The sequence below is a fragment of the Gopherus flavomarginatus genome, chromosome 3 (assembly GCF_025201925.1).
Source record: "Gopherus flavomarginatus isolate rGopFla2 chromosome 3, rGopFla2.mat.asm, whole genome shotgun sequence".
NCBI lineage: Eukaryota > Metazoa > Chordata > Testudines > Testudinidae > Gopherus > Gopherus flavomarginatus.
Genome location: NC_066619.1, coordinates 281,052,505 through 281,077,409, shown reverse-complemented (window position 1 = coordinate 281,077,409; position 24,905 = coordinate 281,052,505). Strand labels below are relative to the sequence as shown.

Below are 24,905 nucleotides of genomic sequence, written 5' to 3'. Positions count from 1 at the left end.
ACCCTACGGTGTTGGGTGCACCCTGTGAGCCGTATACAGACATGTAAGCATGTCTCAAACAAAGAAGTAGCGTGCTTGCCAAGTACAGCTTCTGCTACGTAGGTGGCGCCTGCTCGGAACCTGGAAGGTGAAGGAGCTAACGGGCCAATCCGGTATCAACATACGTAAAAGGGAACCAATCTGAAATTGACACGAGTAAAAGCCCCCAGACAAAACTATGTCTCACGCCAAAGTCGGGAGGAGTTCCCGCATGTCAGCTGAAAGGTTTGATCACCTTTTTAGCCAGGGAACATCCTCCGGATTTTGCCGACTCGGGTTGTGTCATATTAAACAAAACCACCTCCCCTAATTCGCTATGCAATCGGTGTTTAAGCTGCTGGTCCGCTGTATCTGAAGTGTGGTATGTATTTCGTAATTTCTGCAAATATTTCTACTTTTGCCTAACTCTTCCCCCGTCTCTACCCCCTCTTCTGTTTCTTGCGTTTACTTCATTCTGTGTATAAGAAAAGCAGGTTTTTTTTTCCCTTTTTCTCTTCTGTAGTTTATCTTTTGGCCTTGCTTCTTCTTTTTATGTGAAGCAGTGTAGATAAGAGTTAACACGTTGCTCTCCCTAGCCAAAGTGTAATCTATTCCCATTGTTAAAATAAACACAGCCATTTGGCTTTAAACCAACTCTGTTGTGTCTTGTTGGTCCTCCCCCATTAAAACACTACTCGAACCTTACGTGTCACAAACACAAACAAGAAAGCAAACCCCTTCCAGGGTACAAGTCCAACAGGGGTTCTCTCTCGGTGCCCTCTGTAACATCTCTGGCCATGTCTACATCTAAAATTTTGCAGCGCTGGTTGTTACAGCTGTATTAGTACAGCTGTATAGGGCCAGCGCTGCAGAGTGGCCACACTTACAGCAACCAGCGCTGCAAGTGGTGTTAGATGTGGCCACACTGCAGGGCTGTTGGGCGGCTTCAAGGGAGGTTCGGGGAACGCGAGAGCAAACCGCGGCGAAGCTGGTCTCCTTTCCCGGTTTGCTCTCTCGTTCCCCGAACCCCCGAACAAGCAGGTCTCCTTCCCTGCGGTTTGCTGGGTGGTTCAGGGAACGCGAGAGCAAACCCGGGAAAGGAGACCAGCTTCGCCGCGGTTTGCTCTCGCGTTCCCTGAACAAGCAGGTCTCCTTCCCTGCGGTTTGCTGGGTGGTTCCGGGAACGCGAGAGCAAACCGCGGCGAAGCTGGTCTCCTTCCCCGGTTTGCTCTCGCGTTCCCCGAACCCCGAGCAAGCAGGTCTCCTTCCCTGAGGTTTGCTGGGTGGTTCCGGGAACGCGAGAGCAAACCCGGGAAAGGAGACCAGCTTCGCCGCGGTTTGCTCTCGCGTTCCCCGAACAAGCAGGTCTCCTTCCCTGCGGTTTGCAGGGTGGTTCCGGGAAACGCGAGAGCAAACCGCGGGGAAGCTGGTCTCCTTCCCCGGTTTGCTCTCGCGTTCCCGGAACCACCCAGCAAACCTCAGGGAAGGAGACCTGCTTGCTCGGGGTTCGGGGAACGCGAGAGCAAGCCGGGGAAGGAGACCAGCTTGATTACCAGAGGCTTCCTCAGGTATGCTGGGATACCTGCTTATTCCACGGAGGTCAAGAAAAGCGCTGGTAAGCGTCTATACTTGATTACCAGCGCTGGATCACCAGCGCTGGATCCTCTACACCCGAGACAAAACGGGAGTACGGCCAGCGCTGCAAACAGGGAGTTGCAGCGCTGGTGGTGCCCTGCAGATGTGTACACCTCCTAAGTTGCAGCGCTGTAACTCCCTCACCAGCGCTGCAACTTTCTGATGTAGACAAGCCCCCAATCAAGTTGTCCCTGCTCTGGCATAGAGCAGTGCCCCAGGGCTCCCTCCCTGGAAGCAATGTCTTCACCCTCTCAGGGCCTTTCTGGCTACAGCTGGGCCACTGCAGTTCAATTCCCCCTCAATGTCCAGGCCACTTTCCCAGTAGCAGTGGGGGAGGAAGAGACACATGGGCAGGCCTAGTCCAGGGACCCTATAGATAGCAGCTGTCTGACACATCCTTTTAAATAAACTCTGTTGCTGCTACCCTTCACTGAGCCACTTCCCTGTGGCTCCAGCACATTCTTTACCCCTTCCCCAGGACCTTGTCCTGGTGGAGTCCCAGCAACCAACCCAGAACACCATCCACTCGCCTCCAGCTCCTCTTATACTAGCCTGCTGAGCCCTGATTGGCTGCTTTGCACACAGCTGCTCTAGGCATCTTGGAGGACCTCTCTATTGCCCTTTTCTGGGATGTGGTGTGGCAGGGCACAAGGCTGCCAGCAGGGGTCCTCAGGGCCCAGGCCACCCCATCACAGGGACACCATTCTGTTGCCACTTTTAAAGAAGTTATTCCAGGGCTTGGCTAGATGGAAGAACTGACATTTAAAGCAAATTTGACCTATTTTCCAACGTTATCATGCTGGATTGCCCAGCATCCTCCGGGTATTTCCATGAGGCCTCCCATCCAAGGTCACATAGCAAGTCTGTGGCAGAGGCAGGAGGAGATCAAAGTAGTTTTGGCACCCCAACTGTTGCTGTAATCACCAGAGAATACGACTGATGTTTTCTGGGACTGATTAGAAAGAGGTTTTCATTTTAAAAAAAAAATGGATTGTGCTTGAGAATATTTAAGAATTTCTGACCACATAGGCATCAACTTTTTCCTTTGCCCAGGGGTGCTCAACCCCCACTCCACCCCTTACCCCCAAGGCTTCACCCTGCATCTTCCTGCCCCCACCCACTTCTTCCTGCTTAGTTCCTCCCCTGAGCCCGCTGCCCTCCCACTCCTCCCCCTCCCTGCCAGTGCCTCCTGCATGCCTTGGAACAGCTGATCCGTGTTGGGCAGGAGGTGCTGGGGGAGGTGGAGCTGGCTTCCGGGGGTGCTAAGCACCCACTAATTTTTTTCCATGGGTGCTCGGTGTCTATGTCTGACCATCTCTAAAACTGCTTACTGTACCCTATAGTCTAAAGCTATCAGACTCTAAAGCAAACTACAGTTTTGTCCTGTTTCTCATTTACACTAAGGCCTGTCAGTGTAAAGTGACCTTAAAAGGGGACTAAATTCTATTTACACTTTTACTTTAAGGCCTCTTTCAGTGCCAGCATTGTGCAAAGGGATGTTATGTAAACAGGGCTCAGGTCCTTTATTTTTATATAGCATCCTTCAGATGGTACCAACAAAACACTTTACAGTGGGAATCAGTCAGGAGCTATATTAAAAAAGACAAGATTTAAAAAAAATCTTTGAAGGGGGGAAGGGACTTGATGGTTCTGAGGGAAAGTGGGGGTCAGAGATAGAGGAGGCAGAATATGTGAAAGATCAACTCTGTTACAGAGAGTAGTGCTGGTCAGGAGTTTGTCAGTGAGATATTTTTCTTATCAAAACTAGAAGGAGAGAGACCAGAATAACTGGGTGCTCAGGGCACTCAACTGAGATTTGGGAGATCTATGTTTAAGTCCTTGCCATGCCTGATTGAGAGCAGGGACTGAGAAGCTGGGTGTCCCACATCCCAGGGGAGTGCCCTAACCACTAGGCTATTGATGGCCTCACTTTTCCCCAAACATATTTGACATATCTAGGTATGTTCTGCATTGGAATGGAAACAATTGGCAATCCCTCTACAGTTTTCATGAAATCGAAATCTTGTTTTCACTTGGGTTGGGAAGAGGAGGAGGCCCTCACTGAAAGTGCAGAAAATAGGCAGGGAAGTAAGTGGTTGTGAGGTTGCAGAGGAGCAAAGCTGTGAAAGGTTTGATGAAATGTGGGAGGAGGAACCTTTGAACTGGATTTGCAAAGAATAGGAAGCCACTGAAGATGGTAGGGTTGGAGGTGTGATATGAGTCTGTTTCCTGGTATAGTCTTCCCTTACCAGAGCTGCTTGGAGAATTTTTCCTTGTAACAAAATTTTGATGAAAAATGCAGTTTTGTGTGAATGTTTTTCCACCTTTCAACAAGTGCAAGTCCTCAGCATCTCAGAATGCAAGTTAAAGTAAGGATTTGGAATACCAGAGAAGACAGGAAAATTCAAAGTAAAGAGATATTGTGGCAGTCTTCTGGAAATGGCAGTATAGAAATGGTCATAGATAAGGAAGATGTGGGAAGAAAAGCAATTATTTGAGATGAGCAAGATCTCATTCCTTTGGAGCAAAATAAATACCTATTTTAAGGGAAGAATTGCAATGCCAGAATCAGAGATTGATGCAAGAACGTGGTCTCAGTCTGTACCTTCAGCCTTTCAAGAAGTTGATAGTAGGAAGTTATAATCTCTCTAGGACTTGAGAGTCAATACAGACACAGAGATTCAGAGCAAGCTGAAGAGCTGTAGAGTTGGGTGTTGTCTTCACTGCAGACATAACTCAGGTTCTGTGATACTTCCCGGGTGTACCCAGGATTGGGAGGCACCTTGCTACCACCTGCCCTTAGCATGAGGAAGAGGTTCCTAATTCACAGGTTCAGCCACAGATTTTGTCCTTATTGTGCTCCCCATCCACAAGCCTCATGGTGAGGTGGTCATCATGCCATAAAGTATAAGGCAGACTGAGTGGTAGTTTATCCTGTGTATTGTGCCCCACTTCAGCATGCACTCATTTGTGGAGCTGGGACGAGTATACATAGGGAACTTGGATGACTGAGAAGGTGTCCTCCCTCCCCTCCCACACACTCACCTGACACCCAGCCCAAAGAGGGGTTTATCCAGCCTCAGATAGCACATCCGCATTGAATCACAGGCACTCTTCCCTGATCAGGAAGCACAAGAGTGTGGAAGGGCACCATGAAGAAGAACCGGGGTGGACACAACATCTCAACTGGGAAAGGTGAGCGCAGCCATCTTTGTTGTTTTTATGAGTGAGACGGAGTATGTGCTAGCCAGGAAAGGGTTAATGAGCTGCTGTGGGCTCAGTCGGCCCCATCCCCACCCCACCAGACCTGCAGCAGGTATCTGACTTGGAGGGAGGAGCTAAAAGGGGAGAGTCCAGCTCATTTGGGAGCTGATTGGGATGGAGAGCAGAGCGCCAGTTCTCACTGTGCGAGCGGATTTACTGGGACCAGGAATTCCCAGAGGAACTGCCGTCTGCCAGAGCCTCTTTGAATGCAGGTAGGCCTGATACGGGTCTGTTGTTTGCTACCCACGCCTGGCTTGTTGCTACTGGTTAAGATGATGGCAGGTGGTGTCCTGCCTAAAGGGGTGACAGCCAAATAAACCCCCTTTTTGTTTTGTGGCACCTGACCAAAGTCTTGGCCCTGGTTTGTCCTGAGCCCAGGAGCAACCCAGGTCAAAGAAGGATAGTATAAAATATTTGTGTGAGTCTCATCCTGTAATCCTAGCCCCCATTTCAGGTGAGGGTGGGTGCCATGCCATGATGCTCATCCAATCCCCATGTTTGTCCCTCTCTCTAGACCATGCTGCTTAAAAAAGTGGACAGCAAAGGGACAAAAACTCTTCAGTCCTAGCAGTTTGCAATGGCTGAATGCAGTAGCGTTTTTTTAAATGGAAAAGCATTAAAGCAAAAGTAAAAAGCTTTTTCTCTGTAGCTAGCCTGGGCAAAATGTAACAGAATCCTTACAGGAATGACCATCCAAAATCCCCTTCATGTTAAGGCACTTTCCCCACTAGTGCAGAAGCTGGTTTATTGCTGAACATATTTTGGTCCATTCCTGGACAATTATAATCAAATATTTTGCTCAGGAGATATTCCAGGCAGTCTGGCAAACCTCCCTCTGCCACCATTTTAACTGGCAATTTCTGTCCAGCATGTACCAGGTCATCAGTCACAAGAAGCAGAAAGACTTCTTTTGCATATGTGGACGGTATCCACCCTGAGGTCTGGAACAACCCGACCTTCTTTTACTTTGGAATCTGAAGCAGCCCAACATCTTGTAAAGGATGCAGCAGCCTGAAATGGGCTTAACAGAATCACCATTGCTGCTCTGTCTCCTAGCACCTACCCGTCTTTTCCAAAAAGAACATCTGGGGGAGAGTTGGAAGGTAAAATCAACTCACCATTTCTTTTCCTGGGAAAACTTCTTTACAAAGCTTCACGGAGGCAGAAGTTTGAGCACGAGCAAAGAGAACAGCCTTCTCTTGAAATAAACATTGATGCTTTTTAGCTGTGGCTATGCATAGTGAGTGAGAAATTCTAGGGAGTCATGGACAATCACAACCAAGTGAGACAGTAATGCTCCCCTCCAGCCTTAAACTCTATGAAACTGTTAGACTCCTCCGGAGAGAGGAGGACAACTAGGAAACTACTCAGTGTCCTTGAAAGACTTCAGAATTTGAGGTCAAAGCAGCAGGGGGTCAGAAATGGCTTAACTGTGGAGGTGCAAAAGGAATGCTCCATTGGATTGAAAAAGCATGGGGAGTTGGAGGGGAAGTATTGGAAGGTGGCTAAGGAGTGTGAGGAGAAGTGAAAGGGACAAGCACCCAAGAAGAAGTTGTTGGCCCAGTGTCTAGGCCATGATCTTGAGATGAGAGAGTGAGACACTGAGTTCCACAGGGACATGTGTGAGTCACTACTAAGGCTCATGACCCAGTAGTAGTGGTGGTGGTGACTCTATGGGGCACATGCACTTGGTGTTTGCCTTGATGTTACCATGTCTTATAACTGATGGACAACAATGCATCCGGGGCCAGTCAATGGCTACAGAACTGTACGCCATCAGCAGTATCTGCTGCACTTTTCACCTGCTCCGATGAGGGGAAAAGAGACCAAATACACTGATTTGTCTTTAGTGACACAGTGTCATATCTTGATTTGTCTTGTGCTTGTACCCACTTAACCATGTGGGGAAAGAAGCAATGGGCTTAGATTGCAGCCAGGGAGTTTTAGGTTGGACATTAGGAAAAGCTTCCTGTCAGGGTGGTTAAGTGCTGGAATAAATTGCCCAGGGAGGTTGTGGAATCTCCATCTTTGGAGATTTTTAAGAGCAGGTTGGACCAACAGCTGTCAGGGATGGTCTAGATAATACTTAGTCCTGCCATACGTGCAGGGGACTGGTTTAGATGACCTCTTGAGGTCCCTTCCAGTCCTACGATTCTATGATTCTTTGTTAGGGCACTCACTGACTCACAGTCAATGAACTTCAATAAAAGTAAAGAGAAGGAATCTTTAATGATTGCATAAACATTATATTTGATCTCCAGACAACAGCCCAGTGCATCTAACCTGTCCAGAGCTGCCCGGGGGGGGGGGGGGGCAAGTGGGGCAATTTGCCCCAGGCCTCGCAGGGGCCCCCACGAGAGTTTTTTGAGGCCCCTGGAGCGGGGTCCTTCACTTGCTCCGGGGGCCCCAGAAAACTCTTGTGGGGCCTGGGCCTCCGGAGCCTCTTCTGCTCCAGGTCATCAGCGACAATTCGGCGGTAGGGGGTCCTTCCACCCCGTGACCGACTGCCGAAGTGCCCGGTCTTCGTTGGAAATTCAGTGGCGGGGGCCTCTGTCAATAACCTAGTCCCAGATTTGGACCTTAGCATCCAAAATATGGGGGTTAGCATGAAAACCTCCAAGCTTAGTTACCAGCTTGGACCTGGTACTGCTGCCACCACCCAAAAAATTAGAGTGTTTTGGGGCACTCTGGTCCCCCCAAAAACCTTCCCTGGGGACCCCAAGACCCAAATCCCTTGAGTCTCACAACAAAGGGAAATAAACCTTTTCCCTTCCCCCCTCCAGGTGCTCCTGGAGAGAGACACCGAAGTAAGCTTCGTGAATCTAAACAGAGGGATTCCACCCTCCCCGTTCCCAGCCTTGGAGAACAGAAGTACCGAGAGTTAATTTCTCTTTCCCCCCTCACCCAGAGGGAATGCAAAGTCAGGCTAGTAAATCTAACACACACAGATTTTCCTCTGACTTCTTCCTCCCACCAATTCCCTGGTGAGTACAGACTCAATTTCCCTGAAGTCCCTCTCTAAAGAAAAACTCCAACAGGTCTTAAAAGAAAGCTTTATATAAAAAGAAAGAAAAATACATACAAATGGTCTCTCTGTATTAAGGTGACAAATACAGGGTCAATTGCTTAAAAGAAATATTGAATAAACAGCCTTATTCAAAAAGAATACAATTCAAAGCACTCCAGCAACTATAGACATGTAAATACAAAACAACAAACCATTTTGTACTCACAACTTGGAAACAGAAGATTAGAAAGCAGGAAATAGAAAAAATCCTTCTCTAGCTGAGAGAGATTCAGGCAGAAGACAAAGAACTCAGACACAAACTTCCCTCCACCCAGAGTTGAAAAAATCCTGTTTCCTGATTGGTCCTCTGGTCAGGTGCTTCAGGTTACTTTTTTTCCAGGTGAAAGAGACATTAACCCTTAGCTATCTGTTTATGACAGCCTCCCGCTGCCGAAGACCCCAGGCCCCCTGAATCCTCTGGGCGGCCCTGAACCTGTCGTACGACCCTATTAATCAGCCTCAGTTTACACACCATGCACATGAAGCATCCCTTGTGGCCTTTGTTTGTAATAGACTCTGTGCCAGTGGGAGATGCATATGGTGTTTGTGTGTAAACAGACCCCCAAGTTATAATTGTGGGCCATCCATTCCATCTCAAAGTACTCCCCCTTATCCTCATATATTGCAAAGCACACAACATGTCCCAGTCACATGTCTGGCATTAAAGATGCTATAATCCAAATGCGTCAGCAAGTAGCTCCAGTTTGTATTCAGTCAGGCAAAGGCAGGTTCCACCTCCATCCTGCATCCGCCCAGTGTGTAGTTAAACTGCCTCTTGTCTGGTTGGCATATACCAGATAAGCTTTCATCAACCAGGGCAGCAGAAGATATGCTGGGCTGTCTAAATTCCCAGTTGACATAGACACCCCATTGACAACTCTCATGTTAGGGAGGAACAAAGTTTTAACTTGACCATATTGAAACAGACCAATCCTCCAGCACACGTCGACATCATGTACCCTGCCAGTCCAACTGATGGAAGTGTCTATGAATAAGCTATGCTCCAAAAGGGCTTGCATAATAATGCAGTAGTATCTTTTCCTGTTAATGTGCTTGCTTGCTTGAAATGTCAGGCATAGGATGGGTATAGATATATGTGTATCTCATCAGTCACATCTGCACAGCTTGGGAACTCCATCCATTCAAACTTTGCAATTATGTCAGAGATTTCTAGTTGTTCCAGTCCTGGGGGCCAGCACAGCATTAATTGCTTTGCACACACCTCCATGACCATTCTGCCAACCATGGATTTGTCTACCCCAAACTGATAACCAACAGATCTCTAACACTCTGCAGTTGCTAGCTTCCACAGGCTGACAGCAACACACTTCTGGATCATTATTGGCTCTCTCATCTGGTTGCTCTTCTTCACCAGGGCTGAAGCATGCTCTTCACAGCTCCAGGAATGTGGCTTTTCTTATGTGAAAGTTCTGGGGCCACTGCTTGTCATCCCATTTCCATCACAATGTGGTCCCACCACTGTGTGCTTCTGGTCCTGGTCCACAACTAGCAGCCTGCACAATGAGGGGAATCTGTCATGAGAAACAGCATCTGCTTGGTCCATGACTCCTTCTCCTGGTCCCATTTTTTTGTTGTGCTGCTACTTGTAAGCCGCTTCCTCTGTCTTGTCCAGGTCAAAAGCAGTCGCTGAAACATCTGCCACCATTTCTTGGCAACGGCCTCTGAAGTTGCACAAAAGAGAAACATTTCCATAAAAAGCAGCAGTTGTTGGTTATTAGGACAAGCTGGATCCATACCTTTGGCACACAGCAGCACACCACCACCTCTGCTTGGGTCCTGCCAGCACATGAATTATCCAGGACCAGACAGTTTCCTCCTGCAGTCCCCAGAGTGGGAAGAAAGTGTTTCCCCAGAGCACCCCGCAATGGTAGCATAAAGCAAGGCAGTGAGATGTGGCACTATGAATCTAATGACAGGTTCTGTAAGTACCTAGGCGGCTGGAACCGGGGCCTATGGCGGTTCTGGACTGCTGACACATCTGGATCACCACAGGAGGCTTATGCTAGTTGTCCCTAGGGGTTGTCCCTTGTGATGCTAGGCTCAGCAGGAAGTACTGCTCAGCAAGGACTGAGTGGTGGCCCCTCACAGGGCGCTGGGTGGCTGATACCAGTGTATAAACCAGGAAGCCATGAAGGGGAGCTTTCTGAGCAACAGCGCAGGCTGCCTGCTCCAGTCCCAGCTTGCAATAGACCCTAGACTCTGGCTTCTGACCTTGGTTTGTCCTCAACTTTGCTATTCGATTGCTGCCCATAACCTAGCACCTGATGCCTGACTCTTGGTTTGCCCTTTGCTCGGTCTCAGACTCTGACCCAGCCTGACTCCTTCTCTGACCAGTAGGTCAGATTGCCCACTTCCCAATCATTGGCGTTCACTTAAACAGTTATGATGTTTATCCTGACTAGATACAACACCTGTGCAGACCTGGCATTGTAGAACTGATAAATGAAATTGTTTTCAATTGTTCACCTTATTAATGTAACTTCTGTTCACCATTCACTACACTTGCCTATACTGTAACTTCTGTTCCATATTGTAATTCAAACCCCATTTTAAAACACTCACTTCATTTTGTAAAAGCTTCCTCCAACCTTCATTTTTGCAAACCCTGCTGTAATCTTATTAGTTTAGTTTAGATGTGTGAATGAGGTATGTATGAATGATGGAATCAACCTCCAGCCCCGGCCTGTCCTGATGAGATAAAGTTCAAATACCAATGGCTGAAGACCTAGACAACAGCCCTAAACAAAGTAAGAAGCATCCACCCTAAAAAGAAAAGGACAACAGAACAACAGAAGGAAGATCAAAGCCAGGTCCAAGGCTGAAAGTCACGCCTGCAATTGATGGGTGATCAATCTAAACCCAGAGGCAGCGTGACACAGCAAGACCTATAGACTTTGAATCCAAGGCCATGTCTACATCTAAAATTTTGCAGCGCTGGTTGTTACAGCTGTATTAGTACAGCTGTATAGGGCCAGCGCTGCAGAGTGGCCACACTTACAGCAACCAGCGCTGCAAGTGGTGTTAGATGTGGCCACACTGCAGCACTGTTGGGCGGCTTCAAGGGGTTTCGGGGAACGCGAGAGCAAACCGGGAAAGGAGACCAGCTTCGCCGCGGTTTGCTCTCGCGTTCCGCGAACCACCCTGCAAACCGCAGGGAAGGAGACCTGCTTGCTCGGGTTCGGGGAACGCGAGAGCAAACCGGGAAAGGAGACCAGCTTCGCCGCGGTTTGCTCTCGCGTTCCGCGAACCACCCTGCAAACCGCAGGGAAGGAGACCTGCTTGTTCGGGGAACGCGAGAGCAAACCGCGGCGAAGCTGGTCTCCTTCCCCGGTTTGCTCTCGCGTTCCCCGAACCGCCGAGCAAGCAGGTCTCCTTCCCTGCGGTTTGCAGGGTGGTTCGCGGAACGCGAGAGCAAACCGCGGCGAAGCTGGTCTCCTTCCCCGGTTTGCTCTCGCGTTCCCCGAACCCCTGAGCAAGCAGGTCTCCTTCCCTGCGGTTTGCAGGGGGGTTCGGGGAACGCGAGAGCAAACCGTGGCGAAGCTGGTCTCCTTTCCCGGTTTGCTCTCGCATTCCCGGAACCACCCTGCAAACCGCAGGGAAGGAGACCTGCTTGCTCGGGGTTCGGGGAACGCGAGAGCAAGCCGGGGAAGGAGACCAGCTTGATTACCAGAGGCTTCCTCAGGTATGCTGGAATACCTGCTTATTCCACGGAGGTCAAGAAAAGCGCTGGTAAGTGTCTATACTTGATTACCAGCGCTGGATCACCAGCGCTGGATCCTCTACACCCGAGACAAAACGGGAGTACAGCCAGCGCTGCAAACAGGGAGTTGCAGCGCTGGTGGTGCCCTGCAGATGTGTACACCTCCTAAGTTGCAGCGCTGTAACTCCCTCACCAGCGCTGCAACTTTCTGATGTAGACAAGCCCCAAAACTAAAAGCCTATAAAAAAGAAGGGTGAGATGAGAAACTCTGGGTAACATTCTGCTGCCAACATGGAAGGAAATCAGTGCCTGCCCAACAGAGATCCAGCTTGTCCTTGTGCCCAGCTTTCCTGGCCAGTTAGCTGCCACAAGCTACGAACCCAAGCTGCAAAATCAAGCCATGAACTTAAGCTATCTTCAGGACTGGGAACTATGCAGCAGCTGCAGAACACCTGATGAATGTGTGTGTGTGAATGTGTGTGTGTGTGTGTATAGGTATTAGGTATTATAATGTGAGTGTGTGTGTGTGTATATAGGTAATAGGTATAATGTGTGTGTATAAGAATTAAGATATTAGTTATCAGTCATAAATTGTTATAATAATAAATGTGGCATCTTTGCCTTGTCCCCTTTAATAAGATCCTGCTGGTTTTTACTGGTCTAATATAATTGGTACAACAGCATGTGACAGCACATGCTTATTTGACAATGTGGTCATGCAGTAGTGAGTTAGTGTGATTGGACTCTGTTTGGCTAGGGGCTAGGAGGAAGACTGATCCCCATCTTCCTACTAACAGGTGCCTCTCATTGTAAGGACCAAGTGGTGCAGGAGTCAGCTGCAGACCCACTCCTTCCCATTGGAGGGGAGGAATGTCATTCCAGAACAAGGGCAGGGGATTGGTGCTGCAGGCCGGCTAGTGAGCTCTGGGCTAATCAGCCGGCACATGGGCAGAGCTGGAAAGAATGCTGATAGGACAGTGTGCTTTCCACCTGCAGTTTTGTTTTGGCTGCAGCTAGAAAGGGCAGAGAGTAATGCAACCGAGAGCTGCGGCAGATGATTATTTTCTGTCCTGCATGAGGCAAAACCCCACGTCCGTAAATCTTACATTGGCATGCAGACTTAAAAAGCATTAACTTTTAAACTCTTGGTTCATGCTGTGAGCAGGTAAATGAGGTTGTGGTGTAAATTTTATTCCAAGGAGTTAGATTATAATAATACCATAGGACATTATGATGTTCTCTTTCAACTAGTTACATGATAATGACAGGACTGACAGGACTGAAAGTTTAGCATTTAATGTATCTCTAAAACTAGGGAGGAGGGGTAGCTCAATGGTTTGAGTATTGACCTGCTAAACCCAGGGTTGTGAGTTCAATACTTAAGGGGGCTACTTAGGTACCTGGGGCAAAAATCAGTACTTGGTCCTGGTAGTGAAGGCAGGGTACTAGACTCAATGATCTTTCAAGGTCCTTTCCAATTCTAGGAGATGGGTATATCTCCAATTATAAGAAAAAGCTCTAGAAAATAGGTAAATCTCTAAAAAGTTTCAGGAATACCATGCTTAGTGTGTCAAATCCCAACATGTTGGGCAGAGCTGCTTGGAAAAATGTCAACAAAACTAGTTTTCATCAGAGAATGTAATTTAGTCAAAATCCAAACCTCCTGTTGCAACAGTTTCAGAACAAAAAGTTAATTTTTCCTGTCAAAATTACTTTAATTTTTTTAATTTTGTATTATTACATATTATATACTATAATAAAAAACTTTTCATGTCAAATCCAAAACATTTTAATTTTCTCAAAATAAAACATTTCAATCAATCTAAAATGATTTTTTCCTCCAGAATTTTCTTCCACAGAGAATTTTGACTTTTTCGGGACTTGTTCCAAATCAGAATGAAAATAAACTTCAGGATCTTGAAATCCTTTGCAAAACAGAATGTCTGTCCTTTGCCCAGATTTAGTGATGGGTTATGCCTCCTTTTCTGCTTGATGAGTTTTTTTCCCAACTACTTTAATCCCCCTGTGATCTCTTTAGCTCATCACTTAAAGCCAAAGAACCATAAATCAGAGTAGTACAAGGGAAACTAAATTCTACACAGAAACATTCTACCGGATGCTGTCTTTGGTATTATTTGGTATCTTAGGTCAATTTAAATGGCCGTGAGGACAGCAGTGGGTCGACTGCTGCCACTCCCCCATCGACTCTACTTCCACCTCTCGCCGCGGTGGAGTCGACGGCAGAGCAATTGAGGATCGATTTTATTGTGTCTACACTAGATATGATAAATCGATCCCCGATAGATCGATCACTCAATTTGCACTAGTAGAGCATTTAGCCTATAATATTTACCCTATTGTTTTCATATTCGATTTAGGAATGAACTTGCTTTGTCACTTTTTTTCACTTTGTGTCTGCTCTTTATAACTAGACAGAACAATAATTTAAGGAGGGTGAGAAGCAGGCTAATAAAACTGTCCTCAAACAACATAGAGGGATTAAGGTGATCTTTAGCCTCGAGAACTTGTACAAACAAAATAGAAATGACTTAATTGCCATCATAATTCATTCTTTAATTTTCTCTCTAGAAGTCCAATACCAGAAACCTTTGTTACAGTTCTGTTTTTTCCCTCCAGTGTTATTTATCGTACTGTATTAAATTTTCATCAACAGCTGCATATGCAAAAGGCTTTTTTTGTCTGATGTGAACACAACCGCTTCTTTTGAGATGCTGTGTGGAATACAGAACCATTAAAACTTTTATGGATACACAGGAAACCCCTAAATCTGAAGTTGTAGGGAGAAAAATTCTTGTGAAGCACAGTAGCTGATTCACTTGGATATTTTCTTTTTAACAAAAAAAATGGCATGCTCCTGTGTCACTTCATTTTAAAATGAATCTCTTTCACAGGAGTTCACTAAAGCTCTGACCATGTGAAAACAGCTTACTTTTTTCCTGCAATATAAACAGGATGGATTTTAAAAAATAATTTCCATTAAAAAGTTACGATAAGCTTGTTGGGAATTGAAACTTGATCTTCTGAATGTCTGAGTGATAATATTAATATTGATTTTACTGTATTGCTCCATCATTGCAAAAAGAATAAACATGAACTTAGAATATTTTAGGAACAGGAAATAACAATGTTGCCCAGAAACAACATTTTGATTAATTCTTCTTTAATTTAGCACCTATGGGAAGGTATCATTTCCTTTTTTTATTTTCATTCCCACTCCCAACACTCACCTGTAACTTCTATGTACACTCTCCTCTGTAATCTACAATCTCACCCTCCTGCTCATACCTCACCTCCTAAACCATGAATTTTACTTGTGCTTAACCACCACCTAGAGCAGCATTTCTCAAATGCGGCCACGATGGCTGCATGCAGCCACCAGAGGCTTTTCTTCCGGCCACAGCCACCTGGGCGGTAATTGGCAGGGGGCGCCAAGCATTAACTACTCTCCTGAGTCTGCAAGTATGGGTTGGGACCTGCCCTCCGCTCCCCGGAGCCACAAACATCAGAGGAGCAGACAGCTGGTGTCAGTTCTCCACCTTCCCATGGGTAGTGGGGCTCAGATTTCTGGCTTCAGCCCTGGGGTGGCAGGCAGCAAGCTTCAGCCGTGTGACGGCAGGCTCTGGCCACTGGATTTCAGGATCACCACCCCCTTCATCGTCTCTGGCCCTCACTGCCTCTCCCGGCCCATGACTCATCCACCCCATCACCCCTGGCCCCCAATGCTTCCCTCTCCACCTCCCCATGTAAGACTTAATTTGTCCCCTGGCTTGCCAGGGCTGAGTAAGTCTGCTGTGAAAAGTGATATATGTATGTTTGTTAATATCACTTTTCACTGCCGCCCAGCTAACTAACAAGTCTGCTGCTGTGAAAAGTCATATTAACATACAAATATCACTTGTCACAGAAGCAGACTTACTAGCTAGCAATCCAATAAAAAAACCCAAACAAACAGAAACCAAAAACACAAAAGGAACAACAACAAAAAAGGCAAGAACATGTGAAACACCTTATTTGTGTTTCTATTCTGTTTAGGTCCAATAAATAGAGACAACTATACATTGTTGTTATTATTGAGTCTGCAAAAAAACCCCACATAAACAGATTACAATGATTTGGACAGGTACATGTGCATATGTTTTTGTTTTTCCTAATGCAATTTATGTTTTTTGGAAAAATTGTCATATCTGCCACCAGCAAGAGTTGGTGGCCACATTATGAGGCCACCAAAAATTCTGTTGCAAGAACCTCTGAAGAGGGCATAGCTTTTTCTGAGCTGAGCCTATTGTGGGTAGTTTACAATTTGTCTCAATAATAACTAATAATAAATTCTCTCTGTGTTTATAGATTGACATAATTTTTCAGTTATAACTCTTCTGTTACGTCACTGGTGCAGAATCACAGTTACATTTCAGTGGTAGGTAGATTGATATTATGTATTGTGGGAGATGGTCTTGTGGGACCATCAGGACTGGACATCAGGACTCCTGGTTTCTATTCCTGGCTCTGCTTCTAACTCATGGTGGACAAGTCACCTATGTGCCCTGCCTCAGTTTCTCTATCTGGGATGGTGATATTTTCTTGCACCACACAGAGGCTGCAAAGGGACTTTTTCATGTCTCTAAAACACATGGAGGTCTTTGGATGGATTTTGCTATAGAAGGGCAAAGTATTCAGTATAACAGTGAAAGGTGCTAAGATAAATTGATTTCAGGGGAGACTAAAGAACCACACAAGGTCCAAACGTGTTCTCTTAAGTCCTAAAGTAAGGCTTAAGGCCAACCCTTAGTGTAAGTGCAAAGTGATCAAAGAGTGATCAGCTTCCAGCTGTCACTGCTGCTAAATTCAAACAATCCATTCATTTAACAAGGAAGATACATGTACAAGCCAATCTTGTGGGGTTTGTGCATTTATTTTAAAAAGGTGCAGCCCATGGCCTCCTGGCAAGCTGCCAGCATGGGGCTGAAAAATGTAGGTGTCTCTAGAGTGTGTAAAGGAACATAGGATCTTATAGTAGGTAAGGCAGCATCTACATGAAGGCTATTTTTAGCCCATTTGTTTTTCCAGAAACAAATATTTAACGACGACAACAACAACATTCTCTGCAGGTGCAATGGGAGAGTTTATTTTTAAAAGCCTGGCTGCAAACCTAGCATTTTCCAAAGGTAAAAAAGCCAAGTACAGTCAGGCAATCTGAGCCAAAGGCTCATCTCCACTTAAGTCAAGAGGACAGAGATTTTATACTTAACCCAGATTTTATAGATTAACGTTGGATGAGAACTAGGTCAGGAAGAACCAACTGAGCAGCATGTACAGCAGGCATCCTCTTTTCCCAACAAGTCAACTTTCTTTCTTCTTCTTCTTTAAAGATTGTTGTACATTTAATACAGAGTTTGTAGCCTTACAGTTTAGAGGATCCCAAACCTCAGAAAAAGTTAATTATCTTCCCCTTTAGTGTCAATTCTGGATGAGGTCTGAGTCATGTCCTGGATCCCTTCCACCCTAGTCATACTCCAGTAAATTTGACATTTTTCCTGCTTTTTCTGGGATCTTCCCAATTTTGTCATGGTGATCCTGACTCCTACAAGCACCAGAGAAATCTGGAAAAAGTGCCAATCCTACACAGCTGCTGGAGGACAGTTTCAGGGAGAAACATTTTGTTTTCAGTTTTTGCTGCCCGCTTTTCATCTTTATGGTTTTTATTAAAGTGGGAATGGATCTCTTTCATCTGTGGGGTTGGTTGACTTGCCTGAGACAGTCTCAGGTTTTCACTTGTTCCATCTGAGGTGGTGATGGAGTCTACAGTCTCTCTTGAGTGTGCATGTGTGTTCATGTGACTCTTGGAGGTCTTGGTGGCTGTGAGCAGAGGGAGAGATGTGTGCAGATTCTTCTGTGGTTGTATTGGAATTTCCTGTTTGGGGCAGACGCTTACAGTAGTTAGTGCTGGAGTGACTCCCTATTGGGGGATATAGGCTCTCTCTTGAGCTTAAAGGTGTATGAAGAACTGTCCTTAGCATTGTTAAGTGGGCCTGTGAAATAATTTTCTCACTCCCCCAATGCAACTAATTCATGTCCAAAAAATGTTAACCACCAGGCACTGCATGGGGTTGAGATTTTTTGGGAAGATTTAATGAAATGATTCTTTGAGATGTATTCAAACTTTAACTGCATCTACAAAAAGGGTGTACAAAAAGAGAGTATACAGGGGAAGATCTTCAAGTTCCCCCATCAGCCTGTCACTGTAAGAGGCACAAAGCCTAGCTGGGAATGGGTGACAGGGGATGGATCACTTGATGATTACCTGTTCTGTTCATTCACTTTGGGGCACCTGGCATTGGCCACTGTTGGAAGACAGAATACTGGGCTAGATGCACCTTTGGTCTGACCCAGTATGGCCGTTCTTATGCTTATATCGGAGTCTGCAAAGCTGACAACAGTTAAAAATTTTTTGCAAGGTACAAATTAGTTGGTGCCTAGCAACTTCCAGGTCTCCAACTCACCAGAGAGTTGTAGGTCCTCTAATATATTAACTCTTTATACAGCACTTTGCAAACATCAACATCATTAAATTGAATACCGCTGAGACATAAATGGTGTTCTCTCCATTTCACACCTGGGGAAAATAAGACAGAAGTTAAGCCCCAGTAAGAAGCGCTCACTAATTCCGGTGACTTTAAGTCCGCTTGTATGTTGATGTCACTGTGTATTGACAGTGTGTTTTTTCTAATGGTACATAACACGGGGAAGAGAATGGGGACAATGAAATAAATGTATCTGAAAGGAGTCCTTATCCCCAAGCAGGTCATATCCAGAACAAAGCTGAGTATCTGCATGTGTGTGCAGGATATGAAACTGTAAAGAGGAACATTTCTCCACCCACACCCCCTAATAGAGAATGTCAGGACTGGAAAGGGAATGGGCTGGACCAATCTGTTTGTACAGGTTCTGGGTAGAGTTGGGGAAGTCAATAGCATGGTCTCCTTTTTCCTCTAGAGAGAAGGGAGAGTTGAAAGTGGCAGGATCTTTCTCTTTACCTCTTCGCTAATCTGTAGGGAAGGAAGAACTAGTAGGAGGCAATGATCTTCTCCAGGAGAGGGAGAATAGGGGACTTTGCTTGGCAGCTTTAGCCTGCATGATTAGTATGGCATATACCTCTGTGAGGGTGACTGGCCCAGCACATCTAGCTCGCTGGGTGATGTCAAGGCATGAGGTCTTTTATTATTATCTAGCATTTGTGTTACACAAGTGCCTAGTGGTCCAGGTCAGGATTCAGGTACCGTTTTGCTGGATACTGTAGATAAAAAGAGTCCCTGTTCCAGAAATGACATGATGCAACAATCAGAAGAAAAAGACAATAGGGGATGATGGGACTACATGGCAACAGTCGAACTAGCATGCTTTGCATAAAACCAATAACCTCTTCTCTGCACCACCAGGCCTCTTTATCAGCTGGTTGTGCTTTCATGACATCATGACAGAGTAAGTCCTTAAGGAGTGATTTGAAGGAGGGCAGGGTAGTGTTTTTATGGATTTTGGCAGGAACCTTTTCCCATGCAAAATGGGCATCAGAGGAGAAAGCGGATTAATGGGCAATAAAGGCTGGCATAGTGAACGTAGGGTTTAATGTTGCATTTATATACTAGACCTGATAGGTAGAGGCCATAGTTAAGTGGTTTTGGGTGGGAGGGATAGCTCCGTGGTTTGAACATTGGCCTGCTAAACCCAGGGTTGTGAGCTCAATCTGTGAGGGGGCCACGTAGGGATCTGGGGCAAAAATCAGTACTTAGTCCTGCTAATGAAGGCAGGGGGCTGGACTCAATGACCTTTCAGGGTCCCTTCCAGTTATATGACATAGGTATATCTCCATATATAGTTAAGGGCCTTAAAGGTGAGACAAGACGCTTGTATTTGATGCAATGGTAAAGGGGCAGTGAACAGAAGCACAGAACAGTGATGTAGAAGAGCAGCCAAGCAGGAAGATTGTCCTAGTAAGCAGTGCTTTGAATGCAGTTCTGAGGGGGCTTGTTTTGGAGTGGTCAGGGCTAGAGAGGAAGACGATTACAGTAGTTGAGGTGCAGGGTGTGCCTAGACTAGACAGTTGCAGTCTAGACACACAGAAAAGGTCATATATTTGAGACATAATGTAGGAAAAGGCAGCCAGGCTTAGACATAGTCTAGGTGTGTGGGTTGAAAGAGGGGCCAAGTCAGGTTATAGACCTGTGGCATTGGGATTATGTTGGTGTGATGTCCATGGTGATAGAGAAAGGAGGCAGAAGCAAGGGCTTGGCACAGGGAGATCAAAATCTCAGTTAGGCCATGTTGAGCTTGGACAGTCAAGAAGCCAGGTAAGAAAGACAAGAGACTGAGATAGGCCATGAGCAGGGAGGTAAGGTTTGTGACTTGTCAGCATAAAGATGGAAGCCAAAGCCTTCCTTGTGGATTAGAGCACCTAGGAATAGGGTGTAGATGGAGAGAAGGGTTTTTGTCTTTGTGAGGTTAGTGGCTGAGCATCTGGATCTTGTGTGGAAACAGTTCAGGCACTGGCTTCTGTGACTGCTCTTGCTCAAAACTTTTAGCTTGTTGGGCTAAAACCAAAACACAGGTCTTTGGGAGGATTATTGGCTCAGCATTTCTAAATTGCTAGGATGATCCCTAGGTAAAAGCACTTGTCACTCAGACTGCTGTACTGCTGTCAGGGGGCAGGCTACTATGAGGTCAGTGGCTCATATGAGGTCAGTTGGTCAGCATCTTTAACTTGCTGGGCTGAAGTGAAGACTTGGGCCCCTTGTGAGGTCACTAGTTGAGCACCTCTAGCTTGCTTAGCTGATGTCAAGGCCCAGGGACTAATCCACTGTGAGCGTACTGCCTCAGCATCTGTTGCTTCCTGGCTTGATTTCTAGGCATGGGCCTCTGCCATGTGGCCAGCTGAGCACCCATAGTTTGATGTTAAAGCACAGGTCTTTATGAGCTCCCTAGCACAGATCTTTGCAGTTGTAACTGGCTTACTGGAGCCAGTAGATATTGACCCCCTACTACACATGACAGTGTGGAGGATTTCAACATCCCTGATTTCTCTGAGACAGTTTGCTTCTAGGAAAATGTGGAAGGATTGCAACTACTTCCTCCACTTCTCTGCTACAATGAGCGACTCAGGTGTCTTTTTTTTTTGGCCAAAAGTTTCATTTTTCATCAATGCTCATAGACTTTAAGGTCAGAAGGGACCATATACAGAGTCAATACAAACAAAAATTCATTTACTGACAATTAAGGTTGCACCACGACATGCCCTAACTACTCCAAACCTTTAAAGCATAGAACTAAGGAATTACAGGGGGCTGGGAATGGATTGGGGAGTGGTGAGTGGGGCTGGAGCCGGGCTGGGTGGTGGTTTGTGGGCTGAGGGGGGTGACAGGGTTCTGCGGGTGAGGCTGGTTTAGTGGGGTTGGGAGCAGGATTGGGGGGCTGGGGCTGAGGGAGCTGACAGGAATCCGGGAGCAGGACTTGGGGTGTTTTGGGGGGCGGAGGGAGGTGACAGGGTGGGGCAATGGGGGTGTTTTGGGGGGGCTGAGGGAGGTGATGGGGCAGAGCAATGGGGGTGTTTCGGGGGCTGAGGGAGGTGATGGGGCGAAGCAATGGGGGGTGTTTCGGGGGCCGAGGGAGGTGACGGGGCGGAGCAATGGGGGGTGTTTCGGGGGCGGAGGGAGGTGACGGGGCGGGGCAATGGGGGTGTTTCGGGGGGCTGAGGGAGGTGACGGGGCGGGGCAATGGGGGTGTTTCGGGGGGGCTGAGAGAGGTGACGGGGCGGGGCAATGGGGGGTGTTTCGGGGCCGAGGGAGGTGACGGGGCGGGGCGATGGGGTGTTTCGGGGGCCGAGGGAGGTGACGGGGCGGAGCAATGGGGGTGTTTCGGGGGGCCGAGGGAGGTGACGGGGCGGGGTGATGGGGTGTTTCGGGGGCTGAGGGAGGTGACGGGGCGGGGAAATGGGGCTGTTTCGGGGGGCGGAGGGAGGTGACGGGGCGGGGCGATGGGGTGTTTCGGGGGGGCGGAGGGAGGTGACGGGGCGGGGCTATGGGGGTGTTTCGGGGGGCGGAAGGAGGTGACGGGGCGGGGCTATGGGGGTGTTTTGGGGGTGGAGGGAGGTGACGGGGCGGGGCGATGGGGGTGTTTCGGGGGCGGAGGGAGGTGACGGGGCGGGGCTATGGGGGTGTTTCGGGGGCGGAAGGAGGTGACGGGGCGGGGCTATGGGGGTGTTTTGGGGGTGGAGGGAGGTGACGGGGCGGGGCGATGGGGTGTTTCGGGGGGGCGGAGGGAGGTGACGGGGCGGGGCGATGGGGTGTTTCGGGGGGGGCGGAGGGAGGTGACGGGGCGGGGCGATGGGGTGTTTCAGGGGGGCGGAGGGAGGTGACGGGGCGGGGCTATGGGGGTGTTTCGGGGGGCGGAAGGAGGTGACGGGGCGGGGCTATGGGGGTGTTTTGGGGGTGGAGGGAGGTGACGGGGCGGGGCGATGGGGTGTTTTGGGGGGGCGGAGGGAGGTGACGGGGCAGGGCGATGGGGTGTTTCGGGGGCTGAGAGAGGTGACGGGGCGGAGCAATGGGGTGTTTCGGGGGCTGAGGGAGGTGACGGGGCCGGGCGATAGGGTGTTTCGGGGGGGCGGAGGGAGGTGACGGGGCGGGGCTATGGGGGTGTTTCGGGGGGCGGAAGGAGGTGACGGGGCGGGGCTATGGGGGTGTTTCGGGGGGGCGGAGGGAGGTGACGGGCGGGGCAATGGGGGTGTTTTGGGGGTGGAGGGAGGTGACGGGGCGGGGCGATGGGGTGTTTCGGGGGGGGCGGAGGGAGGTGACGGGGCGGAGCAATGGGAGTGTTTCGGGGGCTGAGGGAAGTGACGGGGCGGGGCAATGGGAGTGTTTCGGGGGGCGGAGGGAGGTGACGGGCGGGGCAATGGGGGTGTTTCGGGGGCGGAGGGAGGTGACGGGCGGGGCAATGGGGGTGTTTCGGGGGCGGAGGGAGGTGACGGGGCGGGGCGATGGGGTGTTTCGGGGGGGCCGAGGGAGGTGACGGGGAGGGGCGATGGGGTGTTTTGGGGGGGCTGAGGGAGGTGACGGGGCGGGGCGATGGGGTGTTTCGGGGGGGCTGAGGGAGGTGACAGGGCGGAGGAATGGGGGTGTTTCGGGGGCGGAGGGAGGTGACGGGGCGGGGCGATGGGGTGTTTCGGGGGGGCGGAGGGAGGTGACGGGGCAGGGCGATGGGGTGTTTCGGGGGGCGGAGGGAGGTGACGGGCGGGGCGATGGGGTGTTTCGGGGGCGGAGGGAGGTGACGGGGCGGGGCTATGGGGGTGTTTCGGGGGGCGGAAGGAGGTGACGGGGCGGGGCTATGGGGGTGTTTTGGGGGCGGAGGGAGGTGACGGGCGGGGCAATGGGGTGTTTCGGGGGGGCCGAGGGAGGTGACGGGGAGGGGCGATGGGGTGTTTCGGGGGCTGAGGGAAGTGACGGGGCGGGGCAATGGGAGTGTTTCGGGGGGCGGAGGGAGGTGACGGGCGGGGCAATGGGGGTGTTTCGGGGGCGGAGGGAGGTGACGGGGCGGGGCAATGGGGTGTTTCGGGGGCTGAGGGAGGTGACGGGGCGGGGCAATGGGGGTGTTTCGGGGGCGGAAGGAGGTGACGGGGCGGGGCTATGGGGGTGTTTTGGGGGCTGAGGGAGGTGACGGGCGGGGCAATGGGGTGTTTCGGGGGCTGAGGGAGGTGACGGGGCGGGGCAATGGGGGTGTTTCGGGGGGCGGAAGGAGGTGACGGGGCGGGGAAATGGGGGTGTTTCGGGGGGGGCCGAGGGAGGTGACGGGCGGGGCAATGGGGTGTTTCGGGGAGGCCGAGGGAGGTGACGGGGAGGGGCGATGGGGTGTTTCGGGGGCTGAGGGAGGTGACGGGCGGGGCAATGGGGTGTTTCGGGGGGCGGAAGGAGGTGACGGGGCGGGGCTATGGGGGTGTTTTGGGGGCTGAGGGAGGTGACGGGGCGGGGCAATGGGGGTGTTTCGGGGGCTGAGGGAGGTGACGGGGCGGGGCAATGGGGGTGTTTCAGGGGGGCCGAGGGAGGTGACGGGGCGGGGCGATGGGGTGTTTCGGGGGGGGGCCGAGGGAGGTGACGGGGAGGGGCGATGGGGGTGTTTCGGGGGCTGAGGGAGGTGACGGGGCGGGGCAATGGGGGTGTTTCGGGGGGGCCGAGGGAGGTGACGGGGCGGGGCGATGGGGTGTTTCGGGGAGGCCGAGGGAGGTGACGGGGAGGGGCGATGGGGTGTTTCGGGGGCTGAGGGAGGTGACGGGCGGGGCAATGGGGTGTTTCGGGGAGGCCGAGGGAGGTGACGGGGAGGGGCGATGGGGTGTTTCGGGGGCTGAGGGAGGTGACGGGCGGGGCAATGGGGTGTTTCGGGGGGCGGAAGGAGGTGACGGGGCGGGGCTATGGGGGTGTTTTGGGGGCTGAGGGAGGTGACGGGGCGGGGCAATGGGGGTGTTTCAGGGGGGCCGAGGGAGGTGACGGGGCGGGGCGATGGGGTGTTTCGGGGGGGGCCGAGGGAGGTGACGGGGAGGGGCGATGGGGGTGTTTCGGGGGCTGAGGGAGGTGACGGGGCGGGGCAATGGGGGTGTTTCGGGGGGGGCCGAGGGAGGTGACGGGGCGGGGCGATGGGGTGTTTCGGGGGCTGAGGGAGGTGACGGGGCGGGGCGATGGGGGTGTTTCGGGGGGCGGAAGGAGGTGACGGGGCGGGGCAATGGGGGTGTTTCGGGGGGCGGAAGGAGGTGAGGGGGCGGGGCAATGGGGGTGTTTCGGGGGCTGAGGGAGGTGACGGGGCGGGGCGATGGGGGTGTTTCGGGGGCTGAAGGAGGTGACGGGGCGGGGCGATGGGGGTGTTTCGGGGGCTGAGGGAGGTGACGGGGCGGGGCGATGGGGGTGTTTCGGGGGCCGAGGGAGAAGACGGGGCGGGGCGATGGGGGTGTTTCGGGGGCTGAAGGAGGTGACGGGGCGGGGCGATGGGGGTGTTTCGGGGGGGGCTGAGGGAGGTGACGGGGCGGGGCAATGGGGTGTTTCGGGGGGGGCTGAGGGAGGTGACGGGGCGGGGCGATGGGGTGTTTTGGGGGGGCGGAGGGAGGTGACGGGGCAGGGCGATGGGCGTGTTTCGGGGGCCGAGGGAGGTGAC

General features: G+C 50.2%; 1 protein-coding gene across 1 annotated transcript in view; it reads left to right on the top strand.

Annotated features, from left to right (window-relative positions):
* Positions 1 to 24,905, top strand: part of LOC127046411 (uncharacterized) — a 632,746-nt gene that overhangs the window by 564,576 nt on the left and 43,265 nt on the right. The gene's annotated exons all lie outside the window — the stretch shown is intronic.